Source organism: Prionailurus bengalensis, chromosome B3, assembly GCF_016509475.1.
Source record: "Prionailurus bengalensis isolate Pbe53 chromosome B3, Fcat_Pben_1.1_paternal_pri, whole genome shotgun sequence".
NCBI lineage: Eukaryota > Metazoa > Chordata > Mammalia > Carnivora > Felidae > Prionailurus > Prionailurus bengalensis.
Genome location: NC_057355.1, coordinates 76,755,230 through 76,775,605, shown reverse-complemented (window position 1 = coordinate 76,775,605; position 20,376 = coordinate 76,755,230). Strand labels below are relative to the sequence as shown.

General features: G+C 37.9%; 1 pseudogene; it reads right to left on the bottom strand.

Moving 5' to 3' along the window:
• Positions 1-18,777: 18,777 nt before the first annotated feature.
• LOC122467932 lies at positions 18,778-19,084 on the bottom strand (annotated as a pseudogene).
• Positions 19,085-20,376: the final 1,292 nt, after the last annotated feature.

Genomic DNA, 20,376 nt, shown 5'->3' with positions numbered 1-20,376 from the left:
ACCCACTTGTACGGACACGTCTTGATTTTGTGAAGTTCTTTCAAAGCCATACTTCTGAAGGAGACTCTTTCACTCTGTACCTAACACCTCCCCAGTAGCTCTCTCACTTGCTTACTCTCCATATGCCCTCTCTTTAAACTTAACACCCTCCCTGGTCCCCATGCTCTCTTGTTTTTTCTTGATAGTTCAGCTCTCCCCTTGGTTCTGCCTGTCACCTTTGACTTTCTGAAAATGTCCCTTTATTCTTCTGACTTTTTGTTTTCCTCTTACGCCAACCCTAAAAACTTTCAATTTTGTGTTGTGAACTCTTTCAACTATCCTTTGCCTTATCAGCTCCTACTTATCCGTCCAATCTCTGCTTAAAGATTACATCCTCCGGGCTTACTCTTACACTACAGATCAATTCGGCCACTGTGTTTCAGGCTCTCACAGTGGCCTGCATTACTTGTCACAGCATTTGTCAGAGTTTGTAATGATACCCTTATTTATTTAATCACTTGAATTTAGATCTTTCTCCCTCACTACTCCATAAGCTCCGCAAAGGCAGAATCCAGGCCTGTTTTATTTACTTGTTGATGCTTTTTAAATTTCAGACTCTGTTACTTTCCAGCAAAACAGGATAAAACAAAACAAATCTGCTTCTCTCTTTGATGTATATGCCATATGGCGATGTTCCCATCCCATTTTTCCTCTTGTGCTGTCATACTCAGGACATTTCCTCATTCGCTTGAAACTTTTGATCCTGACTCAGTCTTTCTCCTGTCTCCATTTCCGGCCATTGGCCCCATAATTCCAACATGGAAGTGGATGATCTATTCAACACCCTTCCCTCTGCACATTTTCATCTACTTTTCATCCACTGCATCTCAGGCACCCACTCCTTTGTTGCACACTGTGCCTTGCCATCCTGAGAAATTGAACCACCTCTAACTTTCAGAAGCAAACATCTGAGATTGACACTGTCACCTCACTTGTAGCTCACTTGTTCAAGTTCTCTCATTGCGATCCTTTGATCTCATTCAAACTTCCATTCCATAGACCCTACCAACATCATTCTATTTTCATTTCCTTTCTACTACCATTATTATAAAGACTTCCTATAGATAATACCCTCAGCTTAAATTTACCTTCTAACCTATAGCCTCAATGTACTTCTCTATACTTGTACCTGATCAGCAAAATCTTTCTGGGGAAAAAAAAATAATCTGCTGATAAATTTCAGTCTAAATTCATGTTTGTAATCCTCAGGTAATCAACACTGACTGGAATTCAAGTATGTTTTTCTAGTAAGTTTACTCTCCTACTATTAGAAATAACTATTTCATATCTTTTCTCCTCAAAGCTCCCATAACCTATACCTTCTCATTTTCACTTGGTGACTTCACATTATATTTAATTGAGAAATTAGAAGCCATCAGATGCAAAGGTCTCTCTTTGTCTAGGACCAAACTTAGCTTTCATTTGCAATTCCCTTCTCCTTCCCTCCATTTACAGAGAAATTTGCCCCACCCAGTCTGTCGAAGACTTCTCCACTTGTCCACTGAGTCCCATCCTGTCTCACCTGCTTAAGGAACTTGATTTTTAAGTTATCCTCTTTTACTCCTATTTCATCAACCTTTCCTTCCTTGAGGATTATTCCTAAATATAAGAATATGATCTGATATATTTCATCTTCATAACTTTTGTCAATACCCCACCCACCCCCTTTGCGCTACTTTCTCATTTCTCAACTTCCCTTCCTGGCCAAATTTTAATGGGAAAATGAGATTACCATGAAAATTCTTGCATAACCATCCCTTCCCCTGCTCCCTATACCTTTCTTTTATTTCTTCTGTACCTATTGTCCACTTCTTTCTCTCCGTTTCCTTAATTATGTCCAATTTTTTAATTACCACATTTCCTCTAGCTTATCGTGGAATTGTGTTTTTGTTATACACATTGGATCATATTATTTCTTTGTTAAAAATATTCAGTGCTTTCATTTTACTTAAAGGACAGTATTGGTATACACTTGACAGGAACAGTTATCAGAGAGAGAAGGGAATGACTGAATAGAGAAGCAAACTACACAAATTTCCTTTATGCATAGGACTTAGAGTGTATTGGGAGACACAGGTAGGCAACAGATACTCACAAAGGTAATTACCATTTAAAAAAAATTTTTTTTTCAACGTTTATTTATTTTTGGGACAGAGAGAGACAGAGCATGAACGGGGGAGGGGCAGAGAGAGAGGGAGACACAGAATCGGAAACAGGCTCCAGGCTCTGAGCCATCAGCCCAGAGCCCGACGTGGGGCTCGAACTCACGGACCGCGAGATTGTGACCTGGCTGAAGTCGGACGCTTAACCGACTGCGCCACCCAGGCGCCCCGGTAATTACCATTTTTTAATAGTGTAATAAGAGTACAGAGTCCTATGAGAACATATGAGAGCAGTTTCTTCCCTATAGAAGTAATATTTATCCTAGGGCCTTAAAGGAGAATATGGGTACTGAAGTGTTAAGGCAGGCAGGTGGAACAGTATGTGCAAATGCCCTGAGGCAGGAGGAATGGCTTTTGAGTCACTAAAGTATGGCCTGCATGAAGGAGAATTGTATGAGGTAGGGTAGGAGAGACAGATAGGAACTAGATCCTACGGGACATTGTACAACACTTAAAAGATTTTGGACTTCATTTCAAGGACAAATAGATGTCATTAAGGGGTTTTAACAGATGTTTTAGGCTAGTTTTATTCTTTGACAAGATTATTCTCTTTGGTATATGTTGAATATGCAGATGAAAAGAAGATGTAGATAAATTTAAAAAAAAAAATATTTTCAAGAGAGGGACGCCTGGGTGGCTCAGTCGGTTGAGTGTCTGACTTTGGCTCAGGTCATGATCTCACGGTCTGTGATTTCAAGTCCCACATCGGGCTCTGTGTTGACAGCTCAGAGCCTGGGGCCTGCTTGAGATTCTGTGTCTCCCTCTCTCTCTGCCCCTCCCCTGCTCATGCTCAGTCTCTCTCTGTCTTAAAAATAAATTAAAAAAAATTAAAAACTAAAAAAATATATTTTCAAGAGAGAGTTATGGTTTAGACTAGAATGCTTTTAGTAAATAACAAGTTGTGGACAGCTTCAAGATGCTTTGGAAGTTGTATTGACTAAGAGGGATAATGGCAACAGGCATAACAGGGAAAAGGATAGATTTTAACTTCCTGCATGAATAAAGGGGCCCAGAGAGAAGCTAATTCCTAAGAATGAAAATGCAGGAGGAAGAGTAGGCTTAGGAAAGAAGATAAGAGAGATTCAAGTAAAATTAGAGATATGAGATGAAAAACTAGGAAATATTCCAGATGTAGCTCCTTCCCTAAACTACACGATTTATCAAATATATCCCTAACTTAAAAAATACATATATCCTAAATCCAATCATTTCCCACCACCTCTACTGCTTTGACCTTAAGCTAAGCACTCATCATCTGTCTTCTAGGTTGTTATTTCCTAATTCAAAGCAGCTAGAACACTCCTTTTAAAATGCAAATTGAACCACACTCATGCTATGCCCTTAAGCTGAAATACTATATTTTTACTTTTGCCAGAAGATTCTCCTGGAGCCAGCCTCTGTCTTCCTCCTGAAACATTTATTCTACCCTTCTCTCCTAGATACACTATGTGGTCACAACTGCACTTTTTCCTGTTTTGGAATAAGATCATCCCTACTTCAGGGCCTTTACTCTTTATGTTCATTCTACTTAGAATTCTTTTCTCCTTCTCATTGTGTGAGTTCTAACTTAAATGTTAACTGAACATTCTGTATAAAATAGGGTACTCTTCCAGGCCTGTAAAATTTACTGTTGGAGGATGTCACTGATATTCAGAACAGGGATTACTTCTTGGCATACGTGCATGACATATAAGAGGAAAATGTGTTCAACAATGTTTTCTTCTGTTTACACAAGAAAATATATTTTTATTTTGTTAAAGATTATTTTATGGCCTGTGATATAGAAAAGGTACACCAGCAGGAAGGGAGGGTGCTGTTGTATGAATAAAAGTGCTTTATTGCCAGAAAACAGCTGCTGGTTAGCATATGCCTCCTGATCTTGATTAATTGAGGAATGAAATAGTGAAAATTGTGGCTGTGATCATTCCAGAGTGCTGTGTGAAGAAATGGCTGTCAAATAAAAGATCCTGCTTTACCACAATGAAGTTTTCTGGATCTTAGGGTAAAAGGTAGTCATTGAAGATTTTACCATGATTGACATAGGCATGACCCTAATGATGTCAGTGATAGGTGATTCTATTAGACTTCCCATGGGATTGTGTCTCAACAACATCATCAGTACCTTGAATATTTTGACTCTATCACTTTAGGGCACGCTTTTTTTTTTCTTCCTAAGAGTGTATTTTTAAGTAATCTCCACACCCAATGTGGGGCTTGAACCCACAGCCCTGAGATCAAAACATGCATGTAGTACAGACTGAGCCATCCAGGCATAGGGTGAACTTTTTAATGTTGAAAATAAGTCTTGACTAAAGTAGAGTAGCATAAATAAAAAATAGAGATTCAATAAACATGTAGGGCTAGAACTCATAGAGTTGATTGACTGATTTAGAAGTGGTAATTTGAGACACAGTGAAAATCTAAAATAAATCCAGAGTTGCTAGTTTATGAACGTAGTGAAATTATCCTAGAGATGTCAATAGGAAGATCAAATTTGGGCAGAAAGAATACACTTAATTTAGACTGAATGGGTTACTTCCATGAGTTGCACACAGAAATGTCCAGTAAAAAGCAGGAAATAAAGATCCGGAACTCAAGAAAGAATGGATGATAATGTAATCACTGTTGAAGCCAGGGAAATATCGATAATCCCCTTATCCCCATGTAAAGTAAATCCCCATGTAAAGTAAAAAAAAAAAAAAAAAAAAAAAAGCGGGGGTGGGGGGTGTGAATGCTGAGAAAGAATAGAATCCGACAACTAATTACACATAAAGAGGAGGAGAACATCATGAACCAGGAAAAAAAAAAAAAAAAAAAAAAACAAGATAATGAATAATAAGCAATATTCAGAACAAGGGAAATGAGCAGGAGAGTCTAAGGCATAAAGATGTGAATTTGATAAGAAATGAAAAAAAGGTTAGTGGTTTTGTCTGACCACAATACAAAAAGTTTAATGTGAATAAGAGCTATGTGTCTTTGAAGAGTGAGAAAAACATTACCAGAAGCTTCCTAACAGGCTTATATTAATGTCTTCCGGTGAAAATTTTGACCAAAAAAATGCCCATTACTAAACCTGTCCTTGCCAAGAAGAATTTGCATGACCACGGCACATACTAATTATGATTTACTTACTGAAGTTGTAGAATATGCACCCTTCTCCAGGCACAGGACTGCCCAATACCCTAAAAAATGTGGGTTCTATAAAAATAGAAAAGGTGGAGGCTAGTGATTAGGTAAGTAACTAACAGAATCTACTGAAGGGGTTCAGGGCAGGCCACCCCAAAGTATGCCACTTTGGCATATTGATTATTTTTTACTATCCTTTGTCCCCCTACCCCCCAAAAAGCAGGAAATAAAACTCCTTTATGAAGGTTACCTTCCCTGAAATAGGAAGTGAAGAGACCACCTTATCCCTAGAGGTAGGGAATTCAGGACTGAGAGGTCTGTCTAAACAAACACTGTTACTTCATTAATTTATTACACTAAAGCCTAAACTTCTCTGTCTTGTCAATTCTTTACAAATTCATTGTTTCTTTATCAGAAGAGTATAAAAGCTACCTACTTTGGTCACCTCTTTGATTCTATTTTTAATGAGCTCCCATATGTATGAAATTAAATTTGTTTTTCTCCTATTAATCTGTCCTATGTTGACTTAGTTATTAGACCAGGAAGAAGGAAAAAAGTTTTCCTCCCTATACTGCATGAGAAAGAAACAAAGAATGTGTATGGGTGAGGAAGAGAGAAAGAGACAGAGAGGTAGGCGAGATCATTTTCATTTTCTCTGAAACAGATGGCAAGGTCACCTGTAGAGAGAAGATAAGAGAGGGGGTGCTTGAGGATTTAAAAGGGTGATAAAAATTGAAATAGCATTTATGGGGATTGGGGAAAGAGGAATAGGTGTCCAAGAGCACTCTACTTGCTGGTATCCAGGTATGAAAAACACTGCTACCAAAGAGAGTGTCATTTTGATTTTTGATTTAATGTGATGTCAAATACATTAGAGGTGGCCATTGACCACCCTGTCCTTTTCACGCAGGTGCAAAACTGCTCTCACAGCAGATCTTGTATTGCTTTGCTCAAACTCACCTTAAGTGTCTGACTGATGAAATTTCCACAGCTTCCCTTGGGAATAGAACTCCATCATCCAATAGTTGTGTCTGTCAGGCAATGTTCCCTGCAGTCCATGTCTTCCTCCTTTATTTCTGTTTATTAGTTTTCTTCTTCGGGCAAAATAATTCCCCTTCCTCTGTGGAATTTTTACATCCACGCTCTTGTCACAGCTCTTCCAGTCACCATTTGTGCTGCTCTGTGTGTTCCATTTTGTCATTCTTTCATCATCCGTCGGGTCTTCCCTATCCTTTCATGACAAGTGCTGCTTTCCCTCATAACACCTATGAATTCTTGGGAACTTTATTATTTTTTTTTTGAAGTTTGTTTATTTTGAGAGAGAGAGAGTGAGAGAGAGAGCACACATGGGAACTGGGGAGGGGCAGAGAGAGAGGGAGAGAGAGAATCCCAAGCAGGCTCTTCACTGTCATCAAAGAGCTCAACACGGGCCTCAATCTCACAAACTGTGAGATGACCTGAGCCGAAACCAAGAGTTGGAGGCTTAATTGACTGAGCCACCCAGGTGCCCCTTGGGACCTTTAAAATCTGATGTTACTCATATAAACCATTGTATAATAGGTGGAATATTCTCATAAAATGGACTCCTAGTTACATAACTCTTTTGCTGTTACCCAGCTTGAATTACTTCCTCTGACCCCCATCACTGCTTAAAGAAGCCTACAGGGTGCTATTATTTTAGGGAAATGTATCTTCCACAGACTGGAATGTTTGTGTCCCTCCAAAATTCATCTACTGAAATCTAATCCCCATGGTGATGGTGTTTGGAGGTAGGGCCCTTGGGAAGTGATTAGGTCATAGGAGCTCTGCTTTATAAAAGAGACTGCAGAGAAATTCCTTACCCTTCATGTCATGGTATGTTGTATTATAACAAAAAGAAAACCATCTATAAACCAGGAAACAGGTTCTCACCTGACTCTATTGGTGCTTTGATCTTGGACTTCCCAGCCTTGAGAACTAAGAAATAAATTTCTGTTGCCACCAAATATACTATATTTTGTTAAAGTAGCCCAAATGGATGAAGACAGAAATTGGTATTGAGAGTGAAGTGCTATTGTAACAAATGCCAAAAAATTTGGAAGTAACTTTAAACTGAGTAATTGGTAGGAGCTAGAAGAATTTGGAGGTGCATGCGAGGAAAAGCCTATATTGTTATGAATGGACCGTTAAAGGCAATTCTGGTGGGAGCCCAGAAAGAAAAGAGGGGAGCTACCAAAAGACCTCAATCTCTTTAGTTCACCTAGGTAATCCTGAACATAATGTTGGTATAAATGTGAATGTTAAAGGCCATTCTGCTGAGGTCTCAGATGGAAATGATGAAAATATTACTGGAAACCAAAGGAAAGGAGATCTTGATATAAAATGGCAAAGAACTTGGCTGAACTGTGTTCATGTCCTAGTGTTTTGTGGAAGGTAGAATTTGTGAGTGATGAAATTGGATATTTGGCTGAAGAAATTTCTAAGCAAATTATTGAAGAAGTAGTCTGGTTTCTCCTGGATACTTAGAATAAAAGGAGGAATGGAATCGTTAATCAAAACGGAAACAGAATTTAAAGATTTTGAAAGTTATCAGCCTAGCTGTATAGAAAAGAATAAGAAAGTCTTTTGAGAGAGAACATGAAGAATGTAGTCATATGACTATTTGACAAAGAGCCATCTTGACAGAAGCCAGGAGCTATTGCCCAAGTCAATGGAAGGATGATCCCAAAGGGTCATCAGAGGTGCCCTCCCACCACTGGTCCAGAGTGCATTGGGCTGTTGGTGCCTGTGGGACCTACCTTACATTGCCAACTCCTTCCTACACTCCAGTTGTGTGTCTGGTGAACCCAGATGCAGCATAGACCGTATGCAGCAAAGCTGTAAGGGCATGGCTGTCTCTACCAAGATTTCAAATGATGAAGCCTCTTGGCAGAGCCAAGGGCTCAGGATTTCAACCCCAGAGAGCTGTGGGCTCAGGCAAGAACTGTTACAGGGCCATCCAACGCCACAGGGACAAGGCTTCTTAGGAAAACTTTGGGGGTAGGGTTGTCACCCTAGGTGGCTTGGAAAGCAGAACTCCCATTCAATTGGGCCTGGAGGGCAGAGAATAGGGTCAAAAAGGATTATTCTTTTTTTTTTTTAATTTTTTTTCAACATTTATTTATTTTTGGGACAGAGAGAGACAGAGCATGAACGGGGGAGGGGCAGAGAGAGAGGGAGACACAGAATCGGAAACAGGCTCCAGGCTCTGAGCCCTCAGCCCAGAGCCTGACGCGGGGCTCGAACTCACTGACCACGAGATCGTGACCTGGCTGAAGTTGGACGCTTAACCGACTGCGCCACCCAGATGCCCCAAAAAGGATTATTCTTGAACATAAGATCTAATTGAAATTGCCCTATTGGGTTTGGACTTGCTTGGTGAGACCTGTCACTCTTTTCTATTTCTCACTTTTGGAGTAGGAATGTTTATCCTATGCCTGTCCTACCACTGTGTTTTGGAAGAATTTAACATGTTTGGTTTCACAGATTCATACCTGGAGAGGAATTTGCCTCAAATGAGTTACACGTTGAGTTTTCCCATATCTGATTTAGATAATCTTTATTTTTCCCATTTATTTATTATTTATTTTAGAGTACGTGTGTGCTCTATTTATTTTAGAGTGTGTGTGTGCATGAGTGGGGTAGGGGGAGACAGAGAGAGAGCCTTAAGCAGGCCCCACACTCCGTGAGGAGCTTGACACAGGACCTGATCCCACAACTCTGGGATCATGAGCTGAGCCAAAATCAAGTCAGAAACTCAACTGACTGAGCCACCCAGGTATCCCAATTTAGAGGATCTTTAGGTAAGACTTTGGATTTAAGACTTTTGAGTTGATGACCTGTGAGATGCACATGAAGTTCAGAGGCCAGGAGAAGAATGCTGTAGACCAAATGTTTGTGTCCTCAAAATTCACACATTGAAATCTAATCCTCAATGTGGTAGTATTTGGAAGTGGGTTCCCTGAGAGAAGTTTAAGTCATGAAGTTTCCCCACTTAGGACAACTTGAAAATGGGATTAGTATACATATAAAAGAGATTCCAGGGAACTCCCTTGTCTCTTTCGCTATGTGAGATTACAGTGAAAAGACATTTATAATCCAGGAAGTGTGCTCTAATGAGACACTGAATCTGCTGGTGCCTGACCGTGGGCTTCCTAACCTCCTCAAGTGTGAGAAATAAGTACCACCAGGCTACCGAGCCTCTGATATTTTGTTAGAGCAGCCTGAACAGACTAAGACTGTAGCCTAGTGTTCTAATCTCTTTCTTTTTAACACATACCGTAGACTTTAATCTCTTTCTTTTTAACACATACTGTAGACTATTGCCAAATTAATTTTCCTCCAGACTCTATTTTCATGTCCATTTCCTGTGCAAAAAAAAAAAAAAAAAAAAAAACTTGTGATAACTTCACATCACCTAGATGTTGAAGTGCAAACTCTTTAACCCATTATTTCTTTTATAGTCTGTTTCTAAATTACTTTTGCAAATCCTCCTCCAACATGCTAAATGCTTATCCAGTTAGAATGCTCACAGTATTTCCCTTAAGTGAAACGTTCCCTTACCACTTATCTGCTTATTCCCAAGTTCCCAGGCAGCCCTGTCACTTGCCCTTACATCCTACTTTGTCCATAAAAGATTTCTCCATCTTTCCTGCCTCTGAAATCTTATGCTCTTAACTTCATGCCAGTCATTGATAGTGGCACATTTCCTGGTGGCATATTTTTACCAATTGCATTGTTAATTCTTTGTGAGGCTTCTTGAAGGGAGGCTGTGTTTCTTACCAAATACTTGAGCAACTTTGTTCAAATCACTTACTTTGCCTGAGCTGCAAATTTCTCATTTATAAAATAGTGATGATAATAGTAGTAATTTCACTGGGTTGTTGTGTTAAATTAATGGAAATGTTTGGGTATTAAGTATGTCAGCCTGAAAATAGCCATAATGAGAGGTAAATGAGTGTTTATTTGGGATCAAAGAATTGCAGTTTGCGGAGCACAGATTCCAGCAGTAACCAGAAAAATATCCTGCATGCAGGGTGAAAGCAAGGACTTTTTATGAAAAAGAGGAGAGGCATGGTAGAGGGGTGACAGTTACTTGACTTGGATAAAAGAGAATCAAATTGTTGACTGGCACTAAAATGCTGAGTCACTTTTGGATACACATTGATCAACTATTCTGTTAGTGTTTTTTTTTTAAGTTTATTTATTCATTTTGAGAAAGACAGAGCGTGCATGCATGGCCAAGGCAGATAGAGAGGGAGAGTAAGAATCTCAAACAGGCTTTGCTGTCAGGACAGAGCCCTATATGGGGCTCAATTTCATGAACTGTGAGATCACAACCAGGACCGAAGTCAAGAGTGGGACACTTAACCTACTGAGCCACCTAGGCATCCTTCTATTGGTGTTAACAAATAAAACTATTTCAGTATGCATTAGTTAACTATTTGGTCTTCACAAAGTCCATAACCGTCACTTTTATGGTCAGAATGCCTGTTGTCCTGTTGAATTTAGAGGAAATTGCTTATAAAACAGTTGCTGTTCTGGCCCACTCCAAGTGTCTTTTTTGCTCCGGTCAAGTGCTCATTAGCCATTTGTTTAATAAAGGAAAGTGGGACTTCTCTCAAAAAGGAGTCTCTCACATCCAGAAGTTTTAGGGATAAGGCAGTTTCTCTACAGTGGTCTCTCCAACTCTATTTTAAAATGGTATCAGTCATGTCAACTTTTCATAAGTACTATATAGGTAGTTATAATAAGTTATACTTTTGTTTGCGTTTTTCATATTCTTAAAAATTATGCTTTGTTTTCATAGGTGCCCAATAAATATTTTGGTGAAATGAATGTTAATTTATTCACTTGTGGTAAATGATCCTTCTCTTAAGTTGTTCCTTTGCTTTTTCTAGAGATTCCAAGATTCTAGATGAAGTTGATTTTGTCCCACATCCCTTGGATGATAACGAACTAGGCTGCAAATGAATAAACACTCATAGTTGTTTGACTTTGCTGTTTTATGAGAACTGACTTAATTTGGACCTAGTCTCCAGAGAAGGAATATAGAATAGTTAGGGTCATGTTTCTTTAGGGGTACTTTCACCATTGGTAATCACCAAGGAAGGATTACGTCAAAATGACCCATACATCTGTGTCAAGGATCTTGGGGCATAAAGATTTCCAGATTTTAGTTGAAGAGCTATTATATTTGTGTGTTTTGGTGGTGGTAATATAACTGGGCCAAGTGGACCATGCTAAGACATACAGACCTTCAGCTACCTGTGTTGAATTCTCTAATTTCGTTAACCCTGAATATCTTTTCCCTTTGACTTGGCTTAGCTCGATTCAGTACTGTCTGTACACTCTAGCTTCTACTTATAAAAGAGATCATTTCTTAGAAAAAAATTACATATGTCCCTGAAAAACATACGAGATTAATTTTACAGGGATAAAAAAATAGAGCACCGAAGTTATTGTTTCATCTTATGCCAACTGTTGACACTAATAAGCTAAAGGAATTATCATGTGACCCTGTGCTTATAGGACTCAAACCTGAAACACCATTCTGAACTAAAAAATTCATCTCTATATTTCCTGGCTATTTTGCTAAATAAAAAAGTGGCTGACTGTCCCAAATGCAATTTTGCTCTACTTCCTTTTTTAGGATCAAAGTCAGACCATTATACTTATCATTTTTATTATGAAGGGCTTTTTCCCCCTATCATTTTAAAGTGGCCGAATTTATGTTGTCTGAGAACCGATTAGCCAACCAACCTAAGCTATGTAATTTTAACCATCCAAAGCATCCAAAGAGCTCCAATTAACAGACTTTTGGGGGACTTCAAACAGTCAGAGCCTTTGAATCTAAGCCATTCCCCAAGGCAGCATCTACTCGGCTAAAGTAAAGGGGAGATCTGGCAGTTATTCTCTTGATTTGATTAGTCTAGCTAGTCAGGGCTCTGTCTCCCTGCTGAATTAGCTGGTTTGGCTGCCTACACTGATCAAATCAAATGGATAATTGTCCAATCTTTCTTGTATTTTGTATCCTATAAACAGAGCTTAGAATAAACAAGACTAACTACAGCCAATAACTGGTCTTCCTGCTTTTTAAGGATTGTTATAATGCTATCACTAGGCTAATTGTCCAAGGTCAGAATGTTCTATTGGTTGGTGTCAAGGTGGTTTTGTTTGTTTTTGTTTTTTGGTTTGTTTTTTGGTTTGGTTTAATTTCCACCCACTGTAAACCAAATTTGGCTGTTCAGAGATGTTTAACACTGGTTGATATTGGAAACTTAGCGTCATGCTGTATCTACCCCAACTGCGAATACTGAAAAAACACCTTTGAAATGGAAAATGTGACATACAAATAAGGTACTACCTAGTTTTCTGTTATCTAAAATGCAGCCCCTGTTCTCTCTAGTCCATTGAACAGCTCTGATCCAAGAGCCAGAACATAGTCATACTAAAGTAGCATTAATAATTTAGTCTTGGTTTTGCATCATTAGATATTGAGGCCACTGATGTTGTACCACTTATCTCTCAACCCAGGGGCTTCTGCTATGACCAGTTTCCCATTTTTAATGATGACACTAAGCCATAGAAAGTACTATCAAATTGTTATTTTCCTTTTATGAATGGTGACTCAAAGATCATTTAGAAGTTTTATTGCATTCTGTTGGTGGTACCCCTTAGAAGGTGACTTTAATCAAAGCTGTTTTGTGCTTTCTTTGCGGACCTTGGTCTGAATGGGGAGAGCCTATTAAGTGATTTTCCCAGTATAAACCACTGACAAGAGTATTTTCTCATCCCTAAAAAGCAAGAAGAGAAAACAAATGGCTTGAACTGAAAAAGTTGGTGTTTTCAAATAATAATGAGAGAAAACTGCTCTTGGTTTTATCAAACACTGGCTCCCTCTACTGGCAGGGGAGAGGGTGGTGCCCTTTGGAGTGAATATATTAACACATATGTGTATATATGTGTATATAATGTGTATATAATATATAGTATATATAAATATAATGTATATATGTAGAGTGTATATAGTCACATACCAGGTAGTCATAGCATAAAACAGTGCTGGTCACTAAGTCTCTGTCGGCATATCCTTTTTTTCCAAGTCCTGGATTTTCTCTTACGGATATGCTGAGTATTCTCTCAACTCTTCTTCCAATCTTCCTTTCTCCAAAATGGGTTTGGTACCACCCTACTCTTTTTCCCTACTCCTTCTTTCTTATCCCCAGCTCTTCAGTCATCCGTCCATTAATCTCAATATTACTTGATACCATTCATGCAAAACTAGCATGATTTTCATGCATGCTCAAGGAGGTGTTATTCAACTCCTATTCATTCATCAATGGACTTCAAAGTAAACAGGTTTATTGTAAGCTCTGAAGAATCTGAAAAATATATTTTCCATCTTTTTGGATCATTATCAGTATCAGTTCTTATAGGCTGATAAAGGTGGCTATTAAAACATTAGCTGACTCCATAACAGAAATTAAGGGAAGCACAGAAGGTTGGGTCTGAAGACAAGCCCAGGATTCCATTTGAAGGATCTCCTTCTGGTGATGGTAAATTCTGAGTGTGTATGTGTGTGTGTGTGTGTGTGTGTGTGTGTGTGTGTGTGTGTACATGTTTCTCTTTGTGGGAAGAGGGCGGTTTGTCAGAGAGGAGCAGAAGAATGTAAGAAAAGAAGTTGACTATATGGGGATGGCAAAAATAGAACATCTGGGCTACCATTCCCTAAATCTATATTTAAGGTATAGGTCACTGAGTGAGCCTTGCATCCTTTCCCAGTAAGCCAAATACAGCCCAAGCTTGCTGTTCAATTCAGCCTCCTATTCAGCCACTACCAACTGGCATTTATTAGGAAACCTATTTATACTCATGACCTAGACAATTTCTGTTTAGTCCCCAAAGTCTAAAGGCAAATCTATTGGTGTTTTTCTTCTGAGATTAAAAAGTGTCCTTGTAGGCTTTTAATTCAAAATTGGAATGATCTTTATTCAGGGCCTCTTGGGAATTTTACACATCTCATGATGACTTAGGGAAGCAGTTATACTTTTGCTTCTCTCTAAAACATCTGTTCCCACTGCTAGGAATTTGGGTCACTGTTTTAGTCTTTATATTTAACTATCTAGGGAATTACCAAGTTTCATATACAGACAGGCATGTATTTCTTAAAATGTGTTTTCTAGAAAAAGAAAAGGAAATGCAGGTGGCTTATGATAAATTGTGTCATGGCAGGGCATAATGTAAGGACAAGATTTTATTTTTGATCTAACCCTAATCCTCACGCTAACTTGAATCCACCTAAAGTGTGATTCTTCAATATGTAGAAAGAACATCCAGATATACCTCTTATGTGTATGAGGTATGATACACATTTTTCCCAGTAAAATACATGGAGAAAAATACATGGGGAGCCAGCAGGGCATAGTGGTTAAGAGACTGGTACCAACTTGCCGAGTTGGAATCCCAGCTCAATTCCTTACTAGCTGTATGACTTAGGGCAAGTTAAGCTAATCTTTTGGTGTCTCCATTTCCTCATATGTGAAAAAAAAGATACCAGTACTTAACTCCTAGCATTGTTGAAAGATTTGTTGATTTAACTCATGTCAAGTTTTTAGAAGACTAAGCACACAATAATATTAGCTACTGTAGCTATACAGTTGATACTGAAATTAACCACACGATACATCACCCAGTCAGCAGTTGTGCATTTTCATCTGTCTTTAGGTCCCTGTCTGTTAACCCATTTAACTCCTAGAATATTTATGATTTTAAGAAGGTACATTCAATACAGCAAATTGATTTAATATAAAATATTATATATATACATATATGTGTATATATGTGTGTGTGTGTGTGTGTATGTACTGCCAGATGCAGTAGTTAAATATCTAATCTGTATTAATTACTATCCTACACTACAAGCAAGAAAACTGAGGCCCAGAGGGAAAAGCTATTATCCTAGGTCCCTCAGCTAATAAGAGCTGGAGCCAGGGTTAAACCCAGTGGTTTACTCTATCCTCCTTCTGTTGCATTAAAGCTATGTGGAAATATCTGGAGAAAGAGTCTAGTAAGTGCACACAAAGTAGCACAACATGCCATAAATGTATATTTATATACTTGAATTGGGAGAATCTTCCTGAATCAATACTATTTGACACAAAGCCTTAGTTTTCTGAGAAAAAAAAAATTGCATGGAAATAAAAGGAAATATTCAGCTAGCTCATTCCATTGTCAGTGCTGTTGACAGGTGTTATGTTTTACTGTTTTCACCAGATTAAAAAAGCACCTTGTCAACTATGTGAAGAACTGGTCAGTGGGTGTCTGGGTGGCCCAGGTAGTTAAGCATCTGACTCTTGATTTCAGTTCAGGTCCTGATCTCACAATTCATGAGTTCAAGCCCTACACTGGGCTCCATGCTGACAGCATGGAGCATGCTGGGGATATTCTCTCTCTCTCTCTCTCTCTCTCTCTCTCTCTCTCTCTCTCTCTCTCTTCCCCTCCCCTACTCATGCATGCTTGCATGCTCTCTTTCTCAAAATAAATAAACTTTTTTTTTAAAGAGTAACTGGTGAAATGATAATGCATTATTGTAGCCTAACTTTTCAGATGCAAATTATTTAAGATTCTGTGAATGCTAGTTCAAAGGGAATAGAGAAAAACCTGTGATAACCACTGTTTTCTCAGGCTCAATATTTTGCACAACTATTACAGGAATTTCTTTCGCCCAGCATATGAATCCAAGCTTGGACTTCAGCAGCAATGACCATTGATTTGTAAATTTGTGCCCCAAAGCCTTTTGGGCTTTCTCCAGGCAGAATACTGAGAAGTAACTTCTGACTGTCCAGCACAGTGCAGTGAAATAAGGAGATCTACTCTCAAGCTGTGTTTCTCCAGGCAACCCCCCAAGCCCTCTCCATTCATTCCTCTCGCAGTGGCTGACAGTCCTTTCTTGAATGCCACAAACTAATTACGTAGTACCTAAACTGTTAAATGACCTCCAGATTTTTCAACTTTGAAAAGATTAAAAAGAAAACAACACCAACACCAACACCCAAAACTCTGGACAATAGCCAGATTCTGTTCTGAGAACCTTTGATACAATTCATCAACAGATAGTTTTCTTCTCCAGTTTGAATAAAAAATAAATAAATGAATGAATGAATGAATGAATGAATAAATGAATGGAATCGCTATAGGCTTCTTCTGGTTCTACGCTAAAATATCCCAGAGGGTATAAATTCAAGATGGCTTCACAAATCCTACACAATTTTTACGGATGATGAACAACCCTGTGGGAAATAAATTATGATAGTCAGCTAGGAAATGGAAAATGTCTAAAAATTTCTAAAAATAATGATTACATTTCTCCACTGTTGGACACATAGCCGTTTTTACAGAAGGACATAGAGTCAGTGTTAGGAAGCGTTGCTTGTTGGTGCTTGTTGTAAAGCTGTTCTTTCTGGTTTTTCTTCACCAGAGACACTGGGAGGAAGTAGCCTTCAATGTCACATCCTGCAATAGTTCATCTTGCCTCCTCTCCCAAATCCATCTCTCATGTTTTCTCTGTCTTGGTGATAAAAATACTGTTACCATCCATTCTTCTTTCTTCCTGTAAAAATTAGAGAATGCTGCTCAATATTTAAATAGTTGAGTTTTAGTATGTTTCTTTCCTCAAAGGCAGTGTCTGTTATGATGCTGTATCAAAAATATATCTGAGAAGAATCTTCTCTTTCTTTGTTTTTTGTTTTGCCACAGATAAAGAACATTAAAGCACACTGAACATTTTTTTGAAAATATTGAAAATGTGGACACTTTTCTTTATTATGTTTTGAAACAGAACTTGAATTTTTCATAACTGGTGTTTAATTGAGTTTGTTTTCTATTGTGTTTTCTCTTTATTTTGCACCTCTTTTTTTTTTCTTTTTGTTCCTTCATCTATCTCACCTCCCTCCCTGCTGGCAACCACGTTTGTAGTTAAGAGTCTGTTTATTTTATTCTATACTTCTGAGATATTTTTGTATCATGAGAATAACCTCTTATGAAAGACAATTCTGTGCACTGTAGTTAAAAAAAATGACACATTTAACCAAATTTCCTCACTCTAGTCTGTTGTGTATCTAATACATTCTCAGTCTACTTATGTCCCATTAGTTACATTATACTGTTTCTGTTTCGTTCACATAGCAAGTAACCTTGCACACAGAAGGCACTGTAATTTTTTTTAATTTTTATTTATTTTTGAGAGAGAGAGAGAGAGAGAGAGAGAGAGAGTGAGTGTGTGTGTGTTGGTGGGGGGGGGGAGGAGTAGAGATAGGCAGAGACAGAATCTGAAGGAGGCTCCAGGCTCTGAGCTGTTAGCTCGAACTCATGAATGCGGTGCTCGAACTCATGAACCGTGAGATCATGACCTGAGCAGAAGTTGGACGCTTAACTGACTGAGTCACCCAGGCGCCCCACTTTCTTACTTTCTTTCTTTTTTTTTTTTTTTTTAGGAGGCACTATAATTCTTAATTGAAGTGGGTCTGGCAAGGGGGTAACTCTTTCACCCAATGACTCACTCTTTCCAAAACTGAGGAAGAGGCTTAGATAAAATGCTACTGTGTACAAAATAATGAGGTAGCACAAAGACTGAATTGAAATAAAGGAAGCTGGCTCTAGTGCAGGATAAAGTAGAACAAGCTTAGTTGGGGTGATTTTTTTTTGTAACAAAGAAATAAAAGATTTGCTTACCAAAGCCTAAAGATACACTGTAAAATTAGATCTAATGTTACAAAACACAAGTACAGAATATGGATGAATACTACTTCCTTTTCCTATAAAATATATGTATTCAGTGGTCTTACCTAGGTTATAGCTAGTAAGGTAAAACTCTGATGCAAAATCATGTCCTCCTTAGGATATATTTCTTTAAAAAATAATTCATTTGTAATTCCTTTAAAAAAAGTCTAAAAGAAAAACAGCTTTTATCTTATGACACAGTTTATACATCCCATAGTGAGATAATTTTCTCAAAACTTGAAATTTGGTGTCTTTTAGAAAAATGTTAACAAGGAAATTTATTTAATTTTCCAACTATTGGCATTACTGGAAAAAAATTATGTATTAGTTTTTCTTTAGTTTAATGGGGTTTTGTTTATGCTGCTTTTCTTTTTATTATGTAATATTCGATGATTTATAGAATTTTATAATAATAGTATCAAATTGTATCCACAGTAATTCATCACCCTATTTAAGATCTGAATATCTCTAATATCATTGAATCGTCTGTGTGTTTTTCCCTATTTTATATTCCAGACCTTATGTATTCTGCTGCATTTTCCCTGCTTCGAGGTCAACTACTACTTTTTATGTTTACTGTTTCTTTACTTTTTATTATTTTTTAAATTTTTTTAAGAGTTCAGCTTTTAACCGAACAGGTCACAGAAGGGGTTTAGTCAAAAAGCTCAAAGCCCATGTAATCATCAGACTCTTCTTACTTTTCTTTCTTTCCTTCCACTTTATTCTCCTTAGCTGGGCCTCCAGCTGCTGAGGTGGGCCCACCAGCTCCGACCTTTGCAGATAAGGCTCCAGATGTTGACGATGTTGGTCAGGGCCTTTGCAAATAAGGGAGGCCAGAAAGGTTCAACTTTTACACCTGCTGCTTTCACGAGGGCACTGATCTTCTCCGTCACCATTACCTCATCATTGTACAAGATGAGAGCAGAGTAGATGCAGATGAGCTTGAAGGCAGATGCCATTGTTTTGGAGAGGGCTGAGCAGGTGCTACTGGGCGCCATGCTAGTCCCGGATGAAGAGAGGGCCTCACCCCTATGCGGCCTTCCCTTCCGCGGAAGTGCCTAGCATCTCACAGGCAGCTGAGGACAGTTTGCTTTTTATTTTAAAAAGCTTTCCCACATGTGTAAGTTGTTGCTGACGAATATATTGTGTAAAGAAGTATGCAGTCTTCTGGAGCTTGTTTTCTTTTGCTTATTACTAATATTTACCCATATTATCATTCATAACTATATCTGTTCTTTTGACTGATTTTTGATATTTTTATTAGCTAAATACACCACAGTTTATTTATCTCTCTCTGGTCCATGGAATCTAGGTGGCTGTTACTAACAATAAGGCTATGAACGGTTTTTACACATCTATGGGTGCATGTCATATATAGGTCATATACTTACAAGTGGAATTTACAAGTACTGAATGAAGTATGCACATGATCAAATTTACAAGATAAGACTAAACTGTTGTCCAAAATTGTTAAACCAATTTAGACATTTCCTGGTAGTTTATAAGGATTCACAGTGCTTCCTAGCCTTATCAGCACTTGCTATTATCAGATTTATTCATTTTGTCTATTTACTGGGTGTAATATTTTATGTTTTTCATTTTAATTTATATTGCTGTAATGATGAAGGTTGAACGTCTTTTTCTTTGATTACCATTACTGTTTCCAATTAATGTGGCTACTAATCCTTTTGTGTTTTTTGTTTCTGTCAGATTATCTTTCCTTGTTGATTTGCAGTTCTTCATTGATTAGGTTATTAATTTTATTCTCCTAATTTGTGCCTTGAATGATCACTCTATTTGTGGTGTTTTTTGGTAAACACAGATTGTTGAATTTAGCATAATTATATTTATCAAGCTTTATATGGTTAAGTCTTTTTTTTGTGTCTCAAGAAATTCTACCCCTTATCTTTATATATTATATGTCTCAAATATATTTTCCTAGGTAACATTGTAAGTGTGCTAAAAATTGCCATTCACTGTATGTCTGTAATTCTTCTAGAGTTAATTTTTGTGTGTAATGAAAACAGAAAAACATAATTTTATTTATTTATTTTTTAATGAGGAAAAACAGTGCTCCAGTACTTGAATAGTCCCTCTTTTCTACATTTTGTCTATATCCCATTTGTTATACTTTATCCCATTTTTTAATTAATATTTGCTAATATTCCATTTATTATACTTTAAATTTTCACAGATGTGGTGGGCTGGTTTTGACTCTGACCTATTAGCCATTTTTTTCTGTACTTATAGT